Raw genomic sequence first — 17,619 nt, forward strand, 5'->3', positions numbered from 1 at the left:
ATGATAGCACCTAAATCTCAAAGACCCAAACTTTTAAATTTTGACGCCAAACAATGAAAATGTCATACACATACTCATATGACTTAACAAAGAAAAACCCCAAACACAAAATCGTTTTATTTTTATTTTTGAAGTCAAACAAATTGATTATGGTACTACTACTAATACGTTAGGGATTTTTTATGTAAAAGTGGATTTTTGTTTTGGAAGGACCACCAATCATAAGAACGAGTATGGTGACCAATTTATTTATTTGGGTTTTTGAATAAATTCTTATTTCATGGGAGGATCAAGTATAATTTCTTAGACACAAACTTTAAAATCTGATGTATATATATAAATTATTTAAAAATATTTTAGGGGCCATGGCTTCCTTAGTCTATTCATATAGTTCAATCCCTGAGCTTCACTAAGGTCTAAGATCAATTACATCAGTGGGTGTAAAATTTTTGCCTATTTTGCACCCAAAAAAAAAAAAAACATACTTTTTATATTTTACACACCCATTTTTACAAAACACCCACATCAATTTATCTATTATAAACATTTATTCAATTAAATATTTATTATTTTATGTTTTTTTTTTAATTTCCTTCACACTCCTATCTAGAACCCTCTCACTCACTGACTCTCTCTCTCACAGACCCAACACAACCCAAAATCACCAACACCCAACCACCATCAACGATCAATCCGCACCAACCAGCCTCCATCATCAACCTACCTAACCACCATCATTAAGCAACCAGCCTCCAAAAACCCAAACCCAAAACCAAAAAATTCTTAAACTGGCCAAATCAACCCAAATACATATGGAATTCCATTCAACCCAAATACCTGAAACCCCATTCAACCCAAATACATATGAAATCTTAAAACCCACTGATCAAACAAAGAATAAAAAAGGATCAAAATCCACTGGTTTGGCGACAAGAGATCGGAGAGGCTTCAGTGAGAAACAAAGGAAAATCCGCTTTAATATGAGAAACAAAGGTTTTGAGAAACAGAGGCTTCAAGAAACAAAGGCTTTGGCGAGAGCTTCGGCTAGAGGAAGATTATGAGATGAGAGAAAGAGAGAGCTGAGAGGGTTGGAAGTAAAACCCATTCTAATCTAATCAAATGAGAAAAAAGAGAGAGTGAGGTGAGAGTGAGAGGGACTAGAGAGAAGGAAAGAGAAAAAAAAATTAAAATATTAAATGTAAAATTACAGTAATCGTGCATATATGCATGGTTACTGTAACAATTTTGGATATATACAAAGTTATGCAAGCACTGATGTGAGTGTTTTTTTGGGGTAAAATGTGTAAAACTAACCTCTTTTTCTATTATAGAATGACTGATGTGGTTGCTCTAAGAGCCTAATAGGCTACATGATGCAACTTAATTGTAAAATTTCATTGACATATGGTTCCAATCAATAGCCTAATTAGCTACATGATGTTGCAATTTGATTATAATTTTTATTGATATAAGCTTCCAAAGTCTAGACTCAGTTCGATACCATGTTCTCTAAAGCAACTCTTTTTTTTTTTTTTTTTTTTTTTTTTTTTTTTTTTTTTTTTTTTTTTTCAGGATAGGATGGACCATATTGTATGGTGGCTAGACTATTGGAGTATGACCCATCTAATTATTTTCTGCCGTGACCTTGAAGCTTTGGACAAGGCAACTTGCCAGCCATTAATATGAGGGAGAATTTTCAAATAAGGGTTTTGATTTTGAAGTGCACCTCAGCTTTTTGCCTTTGTTTGTATTCCAAATGAGGCAAATATTATTCTCAAATTTGGTTACGTGGAAGGAGAGGAGCCCCCACTCCTTTTCAAAAAGGGAAGGGAGAATGGATAGGTTTTTCAAATCTGCATAACCCATCTCATCTCGTCCCATTAGCCATTATGAGTATGTATTTGTATTTTTTTAAGGGTAAAACTTAAGTACAAATTGTAAAGCAAGGTGCATTATATTAGGTTTTCTAATTAAAATCGAACACTTGAATGCATTAACTAATAAAATACAAATAGTATTATCTTTTCCAAGAAGAATTAAATTAAAAATAACCAATTGTTTGAATTTAATTGTAAAACTTGTTTTATAAAAAAAAAATTGTAAAACTTAACGTATTGCACCTAAGGTAATACTGTACCTAAATTTGACCATTTATATATATAGTCTTTCTTTTATATATTATTTATAATATACATATTCTATTATCGTCACCAAAACTCTAGCAATGCTCTCTCTAATTTTTTTTTTCTCAACATTGTCTTCACACTGTCATCTACATCTCATTAGTGTTGAAACGACCTTCTTAGAGATAATAAAATGCCCTTGTTATCTCAACCCCCAAGTCCCACCCTAACTCATCTTGCTCTTGCCCTTACATCTTTTTCCCATCCTAAAGAGGGAACAAGTGGAGACGAGACATCCATGACCCAACACAATCCCACTCAACTTACTTGGAAAAAACACATGAGATCTCATGAATAAGATATGTGTATATATATAGTACTTGCAATAAGATCATATTAGCAAATTAGGAATAAAAGTTTATATGCTACCTTTTCAACAAAAAAAGAAAAAAAGAAAAAAAAAAGCAATTTCAAAGATCAATTTTCATACTTATATCTAGAATGGTATATTACAATTTTCCCTTGAGTATATTCCCTTGAGTATATTGAAACTCCACTCGATAACTATAGTAACTTTTAAGCATAATGTATTCCTTCTTTCTTTTTCAATAAATCCTTTTAGTTGTTTATCATAAAACTATTCATAGATACTAAAGAAAACATGTAAGTAGACCATATTAACCTGTATATTAATGTTTTTCCACCCAAAAAAAAAAATGTATATTAATGATAGGTTATCTACTATCTTATTTGCTTCTTAGGTTTTGCTCATTGTAAATTTATAATTTTGTTAGACATATCCATCCCTAAATGGATCTCAAACCAAATATTTCCATACTCAATTACTCAATCAAGATACTCTCGAGCCAATGCTAGTCTTGCTAGATAAGGACTACAACTAGCTAGACTTTGATATTTCGAAGGAGTGATAAAAGCAAAAGAAGATACCAAGATTCAATCATTAACCTGGGGACCAGGAGAAAAAGTCCCATCCCAACCTTTTAGACATTAAAAGAGGCTTTGGTTTGTCAAGCCATGAATGGCCCATTTGTATAAATAATATTCAGATTCTTCTATCTTTAATTGATTTTGACCTAAATCTTTCCAATAGCCCTTATTCTATATAAAAATAGCTTGAATTATTTGATTTTTCTGACAAACATGGATGATAAACCAGCCAATTATCATAAAATTAACTTCAAGCCATTTGTCAAGTCAAGAATGACCCATTTTTAGGTGGAAAGGATATTGGGAATTGAGAGAGTAGAGATACCTCACTATAAAAAGAAGTTAGGGCTTGTTTGGTTTGCTCATAACCTATATCTCAAAACTCAAAACTCATATCTGTATTCCCTCTATAACTCAAATATCTCTAAAATTTGTGTTTGGTTCCAAATCTAAGTTATATCTCTCACTCTCTAACTCCATTTTTTTGGCAAAATGGTGGTGCCCACCCACTGTCACTACCCAAAACTATCATATGGGTACCTGCTTGTGACATTCTCTCTCTTCATTTTACTGCTCTTCCTTCACATCACAAAACCTAGCAACTGATTTCACGCCTTTGTACACCACAAAACCCATTTCACATAACCTAGCAAGAGACTGGTTCCCTCCCACTTTCGGCACCGTTTCTCCATGAATTTTTTCTCTTACTCACAGCACATATTTTCCCTATTCCCTATTCCAAATTTCATATTTTTTTTCTCTTACCCACAGACCAAAAACCACATATACAAACCCTCTTTAAAAGGAACAAAGAAATGAGAAAGAAGCTAGATCTGTCCTTTAGTTCTCCTCACCATAGCAAACAAACCTGCAGCAACCCACAAGAACTGAAGTGTTTTCAGTCTTTCTCTTTCCCCTGTAGAGTGGATTTCCTCAAGTGGGTACCTATTTTCCCTTTCTCGCTCTCGCGCTTTCTCTTGTTTAAGGGTTTAGTGGATTTCTTATTTCTAGGTTTTTTTTTTTTTTTTTTTTTTTTATGGGGGGGGGGGGGGTGGGGGGAATTTTGTAGACTTATGCGTCTGTCTGTGTTTGCGTTTAATTGTGGTTTTATGTTTATGGGTTTGTGTTTCTGTGTTTGTGTTTCTAGGTAGATTTATGATGAACATGGTTGTGGGTTTGTGTTTATGTGTTTGATCGGTACCCATGTGTTTATGGGTTTGTGTTTCTGGGTTTGAGACATCGGTACCCATGAAAATTTTGTATACTATATGTGCAATTGGCTTTAGATTTGAATTAAGTATGTGTTATGTTCAGGTTCACGAAAAAAAAAAGAAGAAGCACAAGTTGAGAGAAAGAGATGTGAAGAAAGAAAGAAAGAAGAAGAAAGAATAAGAAGAGAAAGAAAAAAAGAAAAAAGAAAGTCGTTGGCGGGTGCCTCAGTGGGTCTGACTTGATAGAGACAACTCAGGAGAGTGGGTCCCACCAAATTGGTTTTTTTACAACTTTGCCACCATACCTCATATTTCTAAATCTGAAAACACCAAAAATCAGTTTTCAGTTTTCATCACTCAAACTCAATTTTTTGAGTTTTGAGTGATGGAAACAAATGTTAGAAACCAAGCCAAACACAATTTTTTGTGGGACCGACGCGTTTTGGAAACTCCATGATGAAAACTGAGTGATATCACTCAAAATCTTGGTGATCCAAACAGGCCAGTCTTCGAATATCTGGAACCTACTGATTCAGATATGATGGAAATATAGAATACACAATTCTTGAAGGTATTATCTTTTTAAAGGTACAAAACCGTACATTTGTGTTTTAAATAATAACTTAGATTAATTTTTATATGAAAATAAGTTCATCTAAGGGTAGGGATTGGGTTTTGTACTCCTTTGTAATGGATTTGGCTTACTTTCAGTACTTTTTAAACAGAAATCTCATTTTATTTTAATGAAAAACTGTCTCATCATCCACTAACTAAATAAAAGATGGAAATTAAAACTCACTACCACTTACTATTGTGTATTTAAAAAAAAAAAGGACACCTTCAATTAAAAAGGTACTGGAGGTAAGCCAAATCCCTTTGTAATAGACCTGAGATGTCAATGAGTGACAAATGTTTGACATATGTTCACATCCTAGTGGGACCCAAGTTGATTCCTCTCCCAAAGACATGCAATGCCTTGAAAAAGTGTCAATGAGCCTTTACATATGCTACAATAAAAGTGTCAATTAAAAATAAAATTTGACATAAATTTTTCTTTTTTTTTTCCTTTTAGCATTAACAAAATAATTTCCACATTTTGATGAGGTAAATTATGATGACTAAAATTTTATGTCAATAAAAAGTTGACATAAAAAATAAATCATTTTTACTGCAACTAGTAGCATCTTTCTATTCAAAAAACCTATATATAGTGCTTTTTTCTTTATTAAAAAAAAAAACCTATATAATGTGATCATTTAAGTTGACTCGTATTGTATTAGATCTATAAAAGAAACACAATGTATTTGTTATTAATTTGGTTGCCGAACAGTCAAGGGTTTTATAGCTGAATTGGCATTTCCTCATGTATAAAGTTCTTGGGAGTATAAGATGAAAATGGTTCTCTCATTTGTTACAATAATTATTTCAATTATTTTCATTTTAAAGTGTAGTGAGATACGGAGAACTAGTTAATGAAGAGAAAAACCTTATTCGATAAATTGAATAGAAATTAAATACCGCCTCTAAGCTGCAAACAAAGGTATGATCTTTTCTAAACTTTATAAATATGCCATTCATTTCTAAAATTCTTTTCACTAACCTTCAGAGTATCTTCTATCAACCCCATTACTTGATCTAAAGCCTAAATAGTGGTTTATTTAAATTATTGTGAGTTCAGATTTGGTTAACTTCAACCTACCCATTACCTTGCTCGGTTGGAATGTTAGGAATATAAAATAATTGTTGTAATCCCTTTAGGTAGGTAGTTAGTTGAGATTAGGATGAGTTAGTTAGGATTGGAGCACATGTAGCTCATTTAACATGTGGTTTAATTCATAGAGCACATGTTGAATTAATTAGCCAATTATCTTGAGCCATGTGGGCCAATGAGATTAGAGCTAGTCTCATATAAATACATAATTGTAATTCAACATTAGATATCAGTGAAGAATAAACCAATTTCTTAGTGCATTAGTGCATCTCTCTCTCTCTCTCTCTCTTTTAATCTCTCCATTTCTCTATGGAGGGTGACTACCTCGAATTAAGTCAATTTCCCTACAATTCCCGTCCATTTTCCTATAATTCCCATCAATCTCCATTAGGAATCATCGGGTTCCTAACAAATGGTATCAGAGCCGTTGATCCGGAGACAAGCAATTGTGATCAAAGAAAACTTTTGAAAGAAATACAGCAAATGTTGAACAAAGCCTTAGAAGAAGTCAAGGATATTTCAAAGAAGATGAAGGCCTTGGCTAAATCTAACATGGCCATGAAGGAAGAACTTTCAAGAGTGCAGGAGGATCTCGAGAATATGACGGAAGAGGAGTTGCAGCTTCTTGAAGGAACAAGTGACAAGTTTTAGGTTGTTGAATCAACAAAAACTACCCTTGACAATGAAGATGCAAATGACATTGAAGATGTGGCTGGTCTTGAAGAGTTTCTTGATTTAAAGGAATTAGTGCTAGAAGAACACAATGTTTTCCCATGTCCAATGTAGTCGCCAAGAATACTATGCAACCAACCATACTTGGTCTTGGACAGCCTCTCTGTGCATAGCCTGGATACAGTGTATCCTAAGGTCTCTAAATTCTATAATGAGCTTCACACTAGCTTAGCTTCATGTGGAGTAAATGGATTTAAGGTTGATCTTGGACTTGGCTATGGTGACAAAGTCTCTCTTTTCCCTGACTGTCACCAAGATGGAGTCACATTCCCTTCTATGTTTGAGAATTCCGCACTTACATGGCGATTTCTTGGTGGCAAGCCCAAGTTGATGTTCCTAGAAGGTCTCTTGGCTACACTTATGGAAGCCAACATGTATCCCGAAGCCTTCACACCAACAAATGGTGGTGACAACTGTGGGATAAATGATGGGTTCCACAGCCCAACTAATCACAATTTTTATAAGAAATTATGTTTAAAGTCAAGAGCATTATGTACTTATTGTTTAGATGATGAAGAATGGAATGTCAGGCTATTAGCAACAACACTGTTAGATCTTCATTTCCAAGAAAGAATCACTTCTTGCAAGAAACAATATGTGACGTCTTTTCCCAGTGAACCTCGTGAACTATACCAATGTGTCCTTGGAAGCAAATTACTTCTTGCAAAGCATTATGTGATTATCTTTTTGTATTACATGTCAAGAAATGGTGCTCCTAGACAACAACTTTACAATGAGACCAAGGTAGCAGGGGAAGGTTCTTCTCAAAGCAAGGACAAAAATTATATCATTCGGTCATGGCCATGTGTTAGTAACTACCCCAAGTTCATTTTTCAGCAGCATGTTATTCCAAGATCGTTGTCATTGGTGGGCTTAATCCATCTTGAGGGTTTAATGATGTGGCCAACGTGTCTCAAAGGCGATAAAATCAATGTGACTGTTTCAGTTTATTAATGGGCTGTGATTAATTGCTTGGAAATATTTGATGAGTTCAACGGTCAAGATGCTTTAGCGTATTGGATTAGTGGTTGGTTTCCCCTCATGAAGGTGTCACTCAATAACAACACCTTGTGGGCAAGGTGTTTTCAAGGGGAGGGAAATGTTAGGAATATGAAATAATTGTTGTAATCCCTTTAGTTAGGTAGTTAGTTGAGATTATGATAAGTTAGTTAGGATTTGAGCACATGTAGCTCATTTAACATGTGATTTAATTCATTGAGCACATGCTGAATTAATTAGTCAATTATCTTGAGTCATGTGGGCCAATGAGATTAGAGCTAATCTCATATAAATACATAATTCTAATTCAACATTAGATATCAATGAAGAATAAACCAATTTCTTAGTGTATTAGTGCATCTCTCTCTCTCTTTTTTAATCTCTCTATTTCTCCATGGAGGGTGGCTACCTCGAATTAAGTCAATTTCCCTACAATTCTCATGTTCCTAACATGGAATCATTAGTGTGATTCCTCTTTCAAGAAAGTTAGCCAAACCATACACAATTATTTCAGCTTTATTTCTTAGGAGGCACTCAGAGCTCGTATATATGAAGGAGTTTTTCTATAGATAAAATATGGCTTGACTTTGCTGCATCTATGGCCCTATGCTTCCCTTTCCGATCACATTTTCTAAAGATTTCAATGCACCCCTTTGCTTAATAGAAGTAAAGACTCCATGAAAATTCATGTATTCAAAGTAGTGCTCAAGAGAATCCCGATTTATTTGGTGAGTCATTTTCAGTCCATTAAATTCTTGTGTATATTAAAAATTTATTAGTGGGAAAAGGAAAAGTTCATTTTTATTGTCATTTTCATTGAGTTCTATTCATTTATATAGTCATATTCATTGAATTCTATCAATATTATTCCCCCTTTAAAGATGTCACATTCCTCAGTATCAAATAAGAAATCCCAAGTGATGGAAGGAATTAGATAAAAACAAGTAGAGCTTTAATAGCTCTTGTTCAAGTTGTATGGTGCCTTATGGCCCCTACTGAAGAACTTCGTTGCTAAATTTCGATGCTTGCCAAAACAAAAGAGGCTACGGCCTTTAATGAGCTCACGTGTATGAGTATGGCGTATCTGTAGCTTCATTTCATTTGTCATCCAATGACAGAGATGTTGATGAAGCTGGTGCCTGCTATTGTTAGCTTCTTGTAAAATTATTGGAGTGTTGTCATCGTTAGAAAACGATAACAAGACTAGCGATTGAAAGACCAGCAGGCAATTAGCCAACACGGTGGTTACTGATTAGAACGTGACTGCTGTAGTCTTTTTCTTTTTTGTTTTTTTCAAAAGAGTGATAATTTTGATAAGGTTGGATAATGCAATATGATATTTATAGGTTAATGTTCAGTGTAAATTAGTTTGTGTCAAAATGAGTCAATTCACTTCGACATGATTAATAAATTAGTCAATTTCGTGTTTACCAATTTACTTGAGATTAACTTGAAATGGCAATATTCATTACTTGTGTTAAGACGGATTGACCAATTTTAAAATGAACCTCTTTTAACTTTAAACCGTATATATAATATGTCCGTTTTATCTCAAACAAATCAAATTTTGAAGTATAGATTTGAGTAATTAAATTAACTAGTCGCTAACCCGTGCGATGCTCGGGAAAACTATTTTGTATAAAGATGAAACATTAAATTACTTAATGAAAAATAGAAATCAAACTTAAGTTTAAAATAAAATGAAGAATTAAATCTTAAGAATTAATCAATATTTCCAATAAATTGAAAAAAGAAAAACTTTAAAAAGTGTTTTTTGGTAAGCCTGGCAATAGAACAGATTGATAACGAAAACAACAATAAATGAAATTTTCCAATAGTTAGAAGCACCAACAACGAACAGGCAAAAAAATTTCAAAATTCAATTTCATACTCTAATCGAAAAGAATTATAAGAATTGTCGTAGCAGCATAATTATTTTGACTCTAATCATCTCTCTGCAATAAATTTTTCCACAATACAATTAAGGACCAAAATGGGTTATGTATGAACTCCATATCCTGTTCCAAACCCAAAGATTCATCTAAACTACAATTCAATCAAATATAGAATACAAAACAGACACAAGTACCCTCTAATATAATTATTTACATAAAAACAATTGGGTCGAAAAAAAAATCAACACAATCTATTAAACAATAAAATTTCAATATAATCTTTGGAAAATATCTCTCCCATTGTCATCTTCATTGTTGTACATGATATGACATGGCTTCAAACTGTTGGCAGGAGTCAGATGTTCCAAAAGAAACTCATTTGTTAACTATGGTAAAACTCATTCGATTGTGAACTATAGTAATTCTCATTGCATGTAGCAAGTACTGTCAACAAACCACAAATTTACTCTATCTTAGCAAATAGAAAAAGAGGCTAAAGCAAGGAAAAAAGAAGAATGATTCATGTAAAGCTTTACGTAGGCATTTGAATTGATGTAAGTGCTATATAATGTCTCAGTTGTAACCTTAATAGAGGACAACTCATTCAGCCCAGGAAAAAATTTTTCAAAATAAAAAGAGAGCAAAGAACGAAGCATTGAAAATATTAGTTTGAATACCAAGCCACTGCATTATTTGGCAGAAAATAAGAAAAAAGACTATTCAATGCATTGAATTAAATACCTTAGAAACAAAGTTCTACCAAGCACCTATCTAAATTTGAATGCTTGAAAGTTGAAAGTAACGTTGACAAACTGTGCTTTGACCATAAGGCTTTCATTATAAAAAAAATTTGAAAAGAACAACAATCCATCATTCCATTATTTCTATATCAATTGAAAATCTGGCAATTGAAATCAAATCTACTGATTAAGTACATTGGCTATGTAGCAGAACTGACATCTAAGAGTTTCTTCATCCTTTAATGACTTGGCAAAACATATTTTTTTCCGATCGTTGGGTACAAACAGAATATTTTTTGTATCATCATAACTTATGATTGATACATAACAAAAAGTAGTCAATAACCAGTATCAATTAAAACCAAGATGCACAAACCATAAAGTGGCTACAAACTAATGCAAGAGTAAGCAAGGCATTTTCTCAAACACATGGTGTGCACAAAATATTTCAATGCTTTAGTTATAAATGTTTGTTATTATAAAAATTAAAAATTAAAAACAGAAAACAATAGCATGATTGTGAAGAAAAGAATTACCAATAGCAAACCACCAAAAAGATACAATTGTTTAGTGTTTTAATAACTCATGTCTATGTCCATTACTCATAGCTTTCTTTTCCCTGCAACCCATACCAACAATTTGCATTAAATAATCACAACAGAAAATCTTCTATCATTAGTAAAATTTTCTCATAATTTCTATCTTAAATAGCTCTACCTTTTCACTTTGCTATTGCTGGGATTTGCAGACAGCTTCTAAACTATATAGATTTGGTCTTTCGCTGTGCATAACAGAAAGCAGAAAATAATCCGTGGGTTACTAAAGGAGGAAATTGGAAAAGAAGCTGGGGTCTGCAACCAAACAAAGAATCAAATAAAACCCCTCAAAAATCAAGATGCTACTATTAAAGAAGATTCGGTCAAACTAAAATACAAAATAAATAGAGACTAATCATGAAACCAAAGCTTGAGATAACCTAGAAACTTTAATTAAATCCCCAAAAAAAATAAAATAATAATAATAATAAAGGTCTCATGTTAATACAAATAGAGCATAAACTGAGAATTCTTACGGTGGAGGACATCAAATACCAAAACTACACAATTAAAAATTTGCTAAAAACCCCTTTTTAAGGGTGTTGAACCAAAGGCCAACCATTCAACCATAGCAACCCAAAAAACCAAAAGTAGATCAAACCGACAGAATTCCTCAATTTCACTCCCCCTTACGAATATCAGAACAGATAAGAGGGAAAACAAAACTTGAAAATTAAAGTGACATGATTAAGTTTAAAAGAACTAAAATTCACCTGCGATGAAAAAGGGATAAGTATAACAATGTAGAGTATGACAGAATTTTTAAAAGAAAAAATTCTTTAAATTTTAGTTCATACCCCTTTTAAATTTCAAAAGTGCTGTTTCCCTAACTGCCCAACACTATCATTACATCCCACGGGGAATTCCATTAAGTTAAAGACATATTTTTGCAATCCTTCCAAGAAAATCAAAGTGCTACCTATCAGCAGAACAATTAACAACAATAAGAACCCAAGTTGCAACCAACATAAATTTTAGGAAACTTGCATCAAATGCCAATAAGTGTATTATTCTAACAAAAAGTCACATATCCAAGTCCAAAAATTTATTATAGCCGTCAGTAGCAACCCAAATATAAGAAAAGAGACCTATTAGATTGGGCAATAAAAAAAACATTTGATGATTGCTACAAAAATCATGAGCTAAAGCTGAAAGTTCAATCCAAAAGTCCTAAACTTTAGGAAACTTGCATCAAATACCAATAAGTGTATTATTCTAACAAAAAGTCACATATCCAAGTCCAAAAATTTATTATAGCCGTCAGTAGCAACCCAAAGATAAGAAAAGAGACACCTATTAAATTGGGCTATAAAAAAAACATTTGATGATTGCTACAAAAATCATGAGCTAAAGCTGAAGTTCAATCCAAAAGTCCTCCATAAAACAGGAATAGAGTATGGAAAAAACAAATAGATGAAGTCTGACTTATCTCTAATTCCAACAATACGGTAACAATGCCATACAAACATATTTTGCAGCAACTTTAAATGAGAATGAATTTCATTATTACAACATGGTAAGAAAAAAAAAAGATTTCAATTTCATTGAGACATTCTGTCAAACACTTAGGGTGATGGGGAGGATTTTAACAAAATAGACATAAAATTTTTACCAAACCTTTAATTTTCATTGATTCTAATTTCTTTGGGTCATTTTGTCAAACACTTAGGGTTGGCTTATTTTCACAAAGGATACCGATTCTTACATCATTCTCTCAACCATTATACCAGCAAAAACATGAGAAAGAGAGAATTATAGAGAGAAAAAGCAAGAAAGCTGGTGAATTTGTCAAACAAAATTGGATTTTGAATAACATATGGAAGACTTTATATGTTTTGAATAAAAGGAAGATCGATTTGTTCCAGAAGACAATTTGCGATGTCGTTGGGTTCTTTGGATTTTGCCCGTTTAGAGAGGAAAAGGGGTATGAACTAAAATTCCTAACTTGACAACAAACCATAATTGAAGAGAATATTAGAAAAAGAAATTAATACCTTTGCTGTGATGAAATTAGAGTATTCCACTTCATCTCTGCAAAGAAACTAAATGATTTAAATCCAAAGAGATGAATTAAAAAATATATATATATATATATATATAAACGAAAACATTTAATCAATCACATCAGAATCCTATTTTCTAAGCCCTAATTTCTGAATTTAAATCTAGAACCAAAGCCAACTGAAATTATAAATTTTGAAAACGTATAACAAAAAATCAAAGAAAGAATGGGAACCCATTGGTGGAGGAATTTTTTTTATCAGAGAAAGAGTAGGAACCCATCAGCAGCGGTGTTTATGGGCGGAGGAGAATTACCTTTTGAGAGGAAGTAGGCCACAACCCGAAAATCAAAGAGAATGGTGAAGGACCCTCAAAATCAAATTGCTATCTCTGTCTCGGCGTTTCGCGTCTCTGTGTTTTTTTTTTTTGGATGCGGCGGTTCTGTTTTTTTTGTAGAATAGAATTTGTTTGGGGTAGCAGAGCCACAGGTAGAAGAGGAGTGGGGGGAACGACAAAGAGAGATACGTTTGCATTTGAGGGAGAGAAATAGGTTTTATCGGGTTTGTTTTTGGAGAAATAGTTATTGGGTCAGAAAAGGGTTTTACTTTTTTTTTTTAATAATTTTTTTTTTTAAATAATGCTGATGTGGAAAAATGTGGGAGCTCTAAAAGTTTCGGTTATATATATATATATATATATAGATTATTTTAATAATTATATTGGTAAATTCATCTATCAAACCCTAATGTCCCTGACTTTTTACTCTGTACCAAAAAAAAAAAAAAAATCTCTTTTTTATTTTATTGCATGTTCACAAATTTGGAAGGTATATTATTATGCTGAAATAAGAACTTTTAGATTGCACGCTATTAGTAATTTAATTGTTATTATTATAAAACGCGATTTGTATGACATTTATTTGGTTATAATTATTATAATTTACTAGGATGTAACTTATGCTTTCGCACAAAAATATTCAACAATAGTGATGATGAGATGGTGTTACATAGGTAAGCAAGCTCATCATCCTGACTTTTATACTGAGTATTATGAACGGGCTACTTAACACCAAAAATTAAGAAAAATAAGGTTGCGTTTCGTTCAACGGAAAGTCAATTCCAAGCGAAAAATGATTTCAGGGGAAATTGTTTTCCCATAAGGAAAATGAAATCTGGGTGTTTGGTTCTACAATGAAAAATAGTCCAAAAAACGATTTCTGGTGTTTGGTAACATTCTAAAAATGCTATTTTCCTACAAATGTTTCACATTTTCTCAGCCATTTTCTCAGCTCCCAAACCCAGCCACCATTATCCACCACATAACCAATTAATCTGAAAAATCATAATCAAAATCAAAACCCATTAATCTCAAAATCAAAAAAAAAACAAAAAACAAAAAACAAAAAAAACCATCTACCAAAACCCATAATCCTCCACCATTGAAACCCACAAACCGCCATAGCCAACGATCCACCACCCCCAATCGACCACCATCAACGCTTAAACTCACCCCCAACCCATCACCACTGAAACCCATGAATCACGCCAACCACCAATCCTCCAAAACCCAAGCAAAAATGTTATTTTACTATAAAATAAAATAAAATTTTAAGGCAGCGACGGCGTGGGTGGAAGAAGGATGGGTCTGATGAGTGAGAGAGAGGACAAAGGTGAAGTAGATGAGAAACTACCTTCACTGGCAGAGGGGCTTGTAGGCATGACGGTGAGGGCGTGGGTCGGGGATTGGGATATGGTGAAATCGGGGTGGGTTTAGCTGGGTTCATCGAAGATGGGTTTGAGCACAACGGAGAAGCTGAGGCGGTGTGATCAGATCAGCAATGGGTTTGAGCGGTGCGATCACACCGGCGGGGCCATGGGTCAGGGACTGGATCTGGGCTTCACCGGCGATAGCTCTCTCCATCCTTGGGCTTGGCGTGAGTGATGAGAGTGAGTGAGGAGAGAAATTTTCTGAGGACAATGGAAATGGTTTGAAGATAAAATGAAAGTGTAAAATGATTTACGGGTGTGGGGTGGGTTTTTTATAGTCAATGGAAATGATTTTCCGTTTGACCAAGTTTTCCATGCACAACCAAACATACGATAGGGTGTAAATTGTTTTCCCGAATCCATTTTCAGCCGAAACAAACGCAGCCTAAATTGGATACATGTTGCAAAATTATACAACAATTAGAAACTAATTTGGATTGTGACTGCACTTTGACATAATATTTAGGATAAACTACGTTTTTGGTCCCTATTTTATATACCATATTTCAATTTGATCCCTAACAATTGTGTCAATTTGGTCCTTAACCTTTCAGTACCCTATCAATTTAGTCTCTACCGTTATCTTTTGGATTAAAATTGATGATATGTCTAATAGCCAAAATAAAAAATTAGCTTCCATTAATGTGACAATAAACTAAAATTTTATTTTGATAGTTTGTCATGTCAGCAATTTTCATTCAAGATATAATGGTAGGGACTAAATTGATACGACATTGAAAGGTTAGGAACCAAATTGATACAATTGAAAGGTTAGAGACCAAATTGAAATATAGTTGTAAGCTCCAAGGACGGACTTGATGGGCCAAACTACTATTTGAGCTCACAATCTATTTATTTGGTGGGTTTGGGTATCCTACCTTGGGTTGTCCTAGACTAAAGGACCCAATGCAATCACTTTTCTCCCTCTTTCTCAATGTTAACTCCTTTCTCTCTCTTTTACTCTTTTCTTTCCCTCAGAATTGCATCCCCCAACTATCCATTCATTTCTCCTATTTATAGCCTTCATTAATGGAGTGATCATCATTATTTTCTGTCTTAGTGCAAAGAAGAGTCCAATGTCAATGGGCTTAAGTGGATTTTTAGGTACGAATGGCTTTGGAAATGGTTCCCACTTCCGTTAATGTGTTCGGCAGCGGAGTTTCCTAAGGTTCTGCCGGGCACTTTAACGGCAATGTGCCCGGGCAATGCGACCGAGCATATGCATAGTGCCCGGAAATGGTTTCCCGAGCACACTGTGAGAAGGGTGTACGCAATCCGCCTTCTAAGCGTCCGGACAACACTCAGTTCACATTAGTAGCAATTCGTGGGTTTGGGTCGGGGCTCTTGTTGATGCGAAGGTTGGATCTTCGACCCATATCATTGATTCATGGTCCAAGGCCTAATATGAACTTGGGCGTTAGGTACCGTACAATAGCCCCCCCTTGATTCATCCTCGGACCTCGGGGACGAATCAAGGAGTTAAAGAGGCAGTGTTTTGCTCGAGAAATCCAACGGATGTGCTTGGGGGGTTACAGCGGTCCATAAATGCGCTTCTCAAAAGACGCGTCGCTTTAGATCCTGCGGCTCTGCCGTCATTATTACCTGGCGGTTCACAAACCGAGGTGCGCGTATGGACTGCTCTGGGCATTTCTAAGGTCACCCCCTTTCTACTTCATCTTTGCTAATTAATGTTACTCATTGCACACCAACTGATGCTTTCCTTGGTTCCTATAAATAACTAATGTTAATTCATTTTCTCACTTTTCACTCTTTGTCACTTCGAAACTTCTCTCTGCCGAGCATTCCCCTACGCTCCAGTCCACAAACCCAGAATCCTCCTCTCCCTTAGAGCCAGAAGTAAGTTTTCTTCCCCTTTCCTTTATTTTCATTTCCTTCCTCAGAGTCCCTTTTTAATTTCTAGTCATAGGATGGGTTTTGCTTACCTTTTGAACGTCGGAGCTCCCTTAGCCGCTTTTAGGCAAGCCTTTAGCATCCTTGATGATGTGGAGTTGGCTTATTGTTACGAAAGTGAAATCGCTCTTCACAGAAGGGCAGGCACGACCTTTTTCCCGCTGATGTCCGTCTTAGAAGGCGGGGTCAAGTTTCCCATAGACCCACTTCTACTTAAAACCCTTAGATACTACGGGTTGAGTGCCAACCAACTTCCCCCCAACTTTTACTAGGTAGTGAGTTGTGTGGGTAAGTTGAATCAAACGTTTGGCTTGCAATTAGACCACCACGACATAAACCACATGTACAGCCTTTGTGGAAAGAAGAAATCAAACTATTACTTAAAGACTAGAGATAACAAGGTACGGCTGATTTCTTGTCTGCCGGACTCTAATAGGAATTCCGCCGGGGAATTTGTCCGGGTGCGTGGCAATTGGTTTGCAGGTGACATCCCTCCCCCTCTGTCACGCCGCGAAGTTGGCTCGTCCTAACCTTCAATTCCTCATGTTTCCTAAATTTTGTAAACACTTTATTTACTCTACCCTTGATTCATTTTCTTTTTGCTGCAGATGGTTTAGTGTTCACTCAGGATATCAGAACAGTTCACGTCCGGGACCTAAATTTTGTGCTAAGGTCCAAGATCTTCGTTCACCAGGACGGGCAACTTCGTACTTCTCACCTCATCCTCAGTGTAGACCCGGTATACTCCACTTGGCAACCTTTTAGCCAAGCCCTCATTGTAGATAGCCCACTTCTTTCTTACGTAGATGTCCGGCACGCGAACTTCCTCCCCCCTAGCATTACTGTAGGAGAAGCCTGTGACCTTGGCCCGCGGTATACCTATTCGGACGTACTCGCGCCTGTAAGGGACGAATTGGCCGAAGCAGCATCCAGGCATCTCCGGGAACGCGCTCACGAGGCCGTTCAGCGTGAGGCCGTACAAGCCA

General features: G+C 35.0%; 1 long non-coding RNA gene across 1 annotated transcript; it reads right to left on the reverse strand.

The window, feature by feature from the left end:
• Positions 1 to 9,966: 9,966 nt before the first annotated feature.
• LOC126732730 (uncharacterized) lies at positions 9,967 to 13,476 on the reverse strand. The gene is made up of 4 exons (XR_007659531.1): positions 13,272 to 13,476; positions 12,950 to 12,986; positions 10,896 to 11,210; positions 9,967 to 10,063 (listed from the first exon to the last, which is right to left on the reverse strand). It is a non-coding gene; the product is annotated as an uncharacterized LOC126732730 (long non-coding RNA).
• Between the last annotated feature and the right edge of the window lie 4,143 nt (positions 13,477 to 17,619).

This window comes from Quercus robur, chromosome 6, assembly GCF_932294415.1.
Source record: "Quercus robur chromosome 6, dhQueRobu3.1, whole genome shotgun sequence".
Taxonomy (NCBI): domain Eukaryota; kingdom Viridiplantae; phylum Streptophyta; class Magnoliopsida; order Fagales; family Fagaceae; genus Quercus; species Quercus robur.